The sequence below is a fragment of the Psammomys obesus genome, unplaced genomic scaffold (assembly GCF_907164565.1).
Source record: "Psammomys obesus unplaced genomic scaffold, mPsaObe1.curated_primary_1811, whole genome shotgun sequence".
Classification (NCBI taxonomy): Eukaryota; Metazoa; Chordata; class Mammalia; order Rodentia; family Muridae; genus Psammomys; species Psammomys obesus.
The window spans coordinates 3382278-3388277 of record NW_026595981.1 but is presented as its reverse complement, the minus strand read 5'-3'; positions in this window follow the sequence as shown (position 1 = coordinate 3388277).

Below are 6000 nucleotides of genomic sequence, written 5' to 3'. Positions count from 1 at the left end.
TGGGCATGAGCCACCGCGCCACATGCTAGTAAGTATTTGTGGAATTGAGGTCACCGTGACTCAGTCCTTTCCTGGACTGCAATCCTGAAGAGCCCCATTGGGTAGTCATGTCCTTCAGGACACCTGTTGATGACACACTGGACAAGCTATCTTTTCCACAGGCAGGTGTCCGTGTGGCAACAACTAAACACACATGACACATCCTTGGGCACCTCTCACACATGCCAGAAATGTGTATACCACGCACATCCTTGGCCAACAGTACTCCACAAGAACGCCATATGATAGACAGACAGTGTGCTTTGGGTTCGTCCATGCTTAGGTTCCAACTCCAGCTCTGCTCTCATCTACCAGCTGTGTGATTTGGAGCAGAAGATGTAAGCTCTCGGTACCTTGGTTTACTTGTAAGTGGAAGTGTTAATATTGGTAGAATTTTGTCACTTTGAGAATAATTTTTCTATCAAGGTCAAAACATCTCAGGTACTAAGTTTTCCCCCAACTATCTTCTGGTCCCAATTTATAGATTCAAAGGAAACCTAATTGAGATACAACATTTATCTTGAATTTTGTAGGACATTAGTGAACTAGAGGAGGCTTAGGAATTTGATCTACACCACGGGAACAGCATATTAATAGTTAACACTATAGTAATAGACAAGGTGATGGGGACATTGTTTTGTTCTGAGAGTCTGAGTTCAATTCTCAGCCCTAAGCAACATGAACCAGCTCTTCTCTCCATGCCAGGGAAATGGGGAGGAGCGGCTCTACCTGTAATAGCAGAGGTGGAACTTAGGTACCAGAGTGGAGCAGTGGCAGACACAAAGCATAAAATACCAGGTGTGAGCCAGCAGTGAGGTGCACACCTGTAATTTTGTATGTTGAAGATTGGGGCTGGAGGATGGCCACCACTTTGAAGTCAGCCTGCCTGGGATATGTGATGGGTTCAAGGTCAGTCTGACCTTCTTTATGGAGACCCCTGTATCGAAAACAAAACAAAACAAGCAAACCAAAAACAGTCTGGCAAACAGCTCTTGCAAAGGATCTGAGCTGGTTCATAACTGCCTGCAGTTCCAGCCTTAGTGTTATCTGAAGTCTCTGGCTTCTGCAGGTATCTTCACTCACATGCTTATACCAGCACCCACCCACCCCCCCCCACACACGCCCCCACCCACCCACTACCACCCACCCACCCACCCCCACCCACACCCACCCACCCCCACCCACACCCACCCACATCCAGTCAATTAAAAACTAAAGGAAACAACACTTGGGAGGCAGAGGTAGGAGGATCTCTGTAGGTGCAAGGCCAGCCTGGTTACATACTGAGCTTTATGACTGCCAGGGCCACATAGAAATACCTTGCCTAAAAAACACAAGTAAATATGTAAAAATCAATCAGTTAATCAAACAACCCCCAAACATTTTATGAAAACCATCCACACAACATTCTTACAAAAATAAGATTATCCTAAGTACAATCTTTAGATTTAACTATTAATTTCTAAGAAATATGAGCTTTGAAGCAAATGTGAATGACATCATGAAGATATGCTGAAGTCCAAAATGTAGAAAAATTCTATCGGATATTTCCTTCCTTTCTTCCTTATTTTCTTTCTTTCTTTTTTTGCTTTCTTGCTTGCTTTCCTTCTTTCTGAGACAGGGTTCCACAGTAGCTCAGCCTGTCCTTGAACTTGAAGCAAATCCTCTTGCTTAGTCTCCTGAGTGCTGGGATTATGGGCATGTCTGGCATTACGATCTCATTTCTTTAGCAAGTAAGCTTTAAACAAATGATGGTGAAGAAAAAAAAAAAGACAAACTAAGAAGGCATAAGTAGCAGGAAATGTTTTATACATGAAAACAAGGTGAGGATGAATATTTATTAATGGAGTGTAAAGAGTGAATCATGTTCAAATTCCAATTTAGATAAATGAACTGTAAAAGATATTTTGGACATTACTGAGATAAATGACCATGGATTGACAATTAAATGCTATTAAAATTTTACACAGATAGTATAAAGATGTTGTGGCAAAGCAAGGTAGTGATGGCACACGCTTTTAAGGCCAGAACTTGGGAGGCAGAGGCAGTCAGATCTCTGAGTTCGAGGCCTGTGTGGCTGGTCTACAGAGTGAGTTCTAGGACAGCCAAGGTTACACAGAGAAACCCTTTCTTGAAAAGCCAAACAACAACAAAAAACTAAAATGTTAGCTAGATAGGGTAGAACATGTCTGTAATCCAAGCATTTAAGAGTTGGAGACAAAAGGATTAGGAATTAAGGACCAACCTTAGCCACACAGAGTGTTTGAGGCCAGCCTGGGGTACAAGAGACCACAAAAAAGGTTGCAAACGGCTGAGTGTGATGGTGCACAACTGTAATCCCAGCACTCAGGAGGCAGAGGTGGCGGATCAATGTGAATTTGAGGCCATCCTAGTCTACAAAGTGAGTCCAGTAAAGCCAAAGTACACGGAGAAACCCTGTCTCAGAACCCACCTCCACTCCCTAAAAAAAGTTGCAGACAGGTAAAGCTGGATGACAGGCACAGAGACTGCTATTCTATTCTAAATCTGTTGTATCTGAAGTTTCCCGTAGAAATACTAGGGGAAGGTTCAAATCTCTTTCCATTTCCATACATAAAATAATTAGGTAGCAGAGAACATTGTGTGTGCATGTCCTGGTGATTGAACTCAGATTTTCCATATGATGAGCATGTGCTCTACTACAGGGTTATAGCCTCAGGCTGGGGGGGGGAGGGGCATTCTTATGGTGACAATCTCTTGCTGAAACAGACCAAAATTAGAGAGACATATATTTTAAGTGCTGGGTGGAGGAAGAGAGGCCCTGGCAGGAAAGGAAGATAGAAAGACTGTTTTTGAGGGGTTTTGAAAAGCCGAGTAGGGATAGATTCAAGGTGGAAGGAGTGTCATGGATGTCACATATGATAGATTACAGGAAGAAAAGGATTAAATGTCTTCATTAGATATAGCAACCAAGGTCAAATGTGATTAGTGGTGGTGAAAGATGGCTATGTTATCAAAAAAGACTGGTTGTGAAGGGCAAGGGAGATGAAGATAGCTCTCCCCATTTCCTAGGAGAAAATAGCTGGAGTGTTTTATGTTGAGAGGAAGTTGTCATTTGAGAGTGGGTGAGGCAGAGAGAGGAACCAATGACTCCAGGAAGGCTCTGGACTCCAACAAAAGTGTTGAGAACAAGCCACATCCCGCTGAAGCAGAGGGCTTGCTTTTCTGATCCTGGCCAATTTACTACCTTAGTTTACTGAAATTTTGAATTTTTCAAATTAAATTATATTTATTTTCAAAGTAAAGTTCTGTTCATAAAACTCCCAGGACAGATCTACTTATTGCAGTTGTTATGTTGGTTAAAGAGCAGCACTGTGGTGTTGGGGAATCTAATTTAAGGCCTTCTGCATGGTAGGCAACACTTGTACATCTGAACTCTACCCAGGCTGTAGATTTTTCCTTTCCTTTTCTCCTCCTTCTTTTCACTGTCATTGTTGACACTTGGTCTTACTATGTAGCCAGGGTTGGCCTGGAACTCATGCTCTTCCTGCTTTAGCCTTCCAAGTGCTGAGATTACAGTTATATGCTGCCACCAGGGTAGTCTATAATTTTGTATATGTATGTGTATGTGTAGGTGTGTGTAAATGGGAGCTTGTGCATATGGACACCAGACACACATATCAAGTGTCTTGTTTTATGGTCTTCATTTTTTTTTTTTTTTTTGAAATAAGGTCTCTCTACCTATATTTCATTGTCCTAGAACTCACTATGTAGATCAGGGTGGCCTTGAACTCACAGAGATCTACCTGCCTAGTATGTGGGTGTATAATGTGTGTATGTAGGTACGAATACTACAGGGGAAAGGTATGAAGGTCAGCGGACAACTTTGTGGAATCAGTTCTCTCCTTCTACCTTTGCTTAAGTTCCAGGGATTGAACTCAGATCATCAGGCGTTCAAGGCAAGACCTTTCACCCACTGAGTCATCTTGCTAACCCTTCACTTTACTTCTTGAGACAAGGTCTCCCACTAAACCTGGAATTTGCCCTACTTGGCTGGACTGGCTGCTTGTGAGTCCCTGGCATGCTCTTATCTCTGCTTGCCCTATATGTGGGTACTGGGGATCCAAAGGAATGACCTCCTGATTGTGTGGCGAACACTTTATCCACTGAGCTCTCGCCTTAGCCCAGCATATGCGTTTTTTCTTTTTTTTTCCTTTTTCTTTTTGTTTGGTTTTTTGGAGACAGGGTTTCTCTGTGTAGCCTTGGCTGTCCTGGATTCGCTTTGTAAACCAGGCTGGCCTCAAACTCAGAGATCTGTTCGCCTCTGCCTCCCTGAGTGCTGGGATTAGAGGCATGCACCACTGCACCCGGCTTACGTATGTTTTCTTAAATGACTTTAGGCATTCTTTTTGTGTCTTTGCTTGTTTTTGAGATAGAGTTTTATATAACTCAGATTGTCTCAAACTTCTTATGATAAGATAGCCTTCACTTTGAAGTGCTGATTCTCCTGACTTTACAGCAAACACCAAAACGCTGGGAGGGTTATAGCCATGGGCCACCACAATAGAAAAACTCACACGCACACACACACACACGCACCTATGTATACATGTTTATTAATTTGTTTTTTGAGACAGGGTCCCTCTATGTAGCCCTGGCTGTCCTTAAACTTGCCTTGTAGATCAGGCTGGCTTCAAACTTAACAAGAGATCCTCCTATGTCTGTCTTCTGAGTGCTGGAATTAAAAATGTGCATCACCGTAGCCCAATAAAAAAGTTTGAGCACGCACACAAAGTCAGGAGTCCATCCAAGGGACCTGAGGGCATTGGATACTGTGGAGCTAGAGTTACAGTTGGTTAGGAGCTGCCCCACATGGCTGCTGGGAACTGAACTGTCCTCTACAAGAGCAAGCAGTACTTGCTCTCAACTTTTGAACCCTCTCACTCCATCTGTATATAATATGTAGCCCCAAGCTGGCCTCCACCTCTGACTCACGATTTCCTGCCTCAGCCTCTTGTACGGTAGGATTGCAGAATACAGGTGTGCACTGTCACGATCAGCTCACCTGTTGGTTCCTTAACACCAGTTCAGCTGTTCATAAGGAGTCCCATGCTAGCCAGGGATAAGAGGTGATTTCAGGCATGTGTGTGTGTGTGTGTGTGTGTGTGTGTGTGTGTGTGTGTAAGGGAGAGGGGAGAGCAAAAACTACCAGATGGAGAATTATTTTGATTGTTTTTAAAGACTGGGTCTCACTGTGTATCCCCGACTGATCTGGAACTCACTGTGTAGACCACAGTCTAGAACTCAGATCTATCTGCCTCTGCCTCCTGAGTGCTGGGGTCAAAGGGGTGCGCCACCACGCCTGGCCAAGTTTGCTTCTTTTATACCGAAGAAGTTTTCTCAACTCAGAGTCCACAAAGCCCTCTGAAGTCCCTTCCATCACAAATATACAGAATGGCTTACAGGCAAGTCTAACCGCCGTTCTCAACCTTACTATTCAACTATTGGGATCACGCAAACGCAGGTACACAGTGACTATGCCGCCAAGATGGTCCCAGGATCCCACGAGGCGTCCGGTTGAGGTGTGCAGGAGTGAGACGTTCTCCTCTTCGGAGCAAAGTTTCACTTTGGCAGTGTTAGTGTGGAAGGCTGATGTTCTGGAGGTGGGAAGAGGAGCGTGATGAGCTCTTCTCCCTCGGACTTCCGGGCTGAATGGCATGCACCTGACGCCCGCGTGGCAAGGGCGAGCTGAGGGTGGGACCGGCCCCAACCTACCACTCGGGGCAGCCCAGCCAGCCTGCGCTCCCGGGGCCGCGCGCGCGCGCGCACGCAGCCGTGCCTCGCGCAGGGTCGGGCCTGTCAGGCAAGGAGTCTCGCGAGATCTGAGACTGAGATGTCTGTCGGGAGGAGGGGAGTGGTGTCGGAGAAGGGGGGGCCACCCGGGCAGCGGCTGAGCTCTGTGGCTTCAGGGCTTGGAAGGAG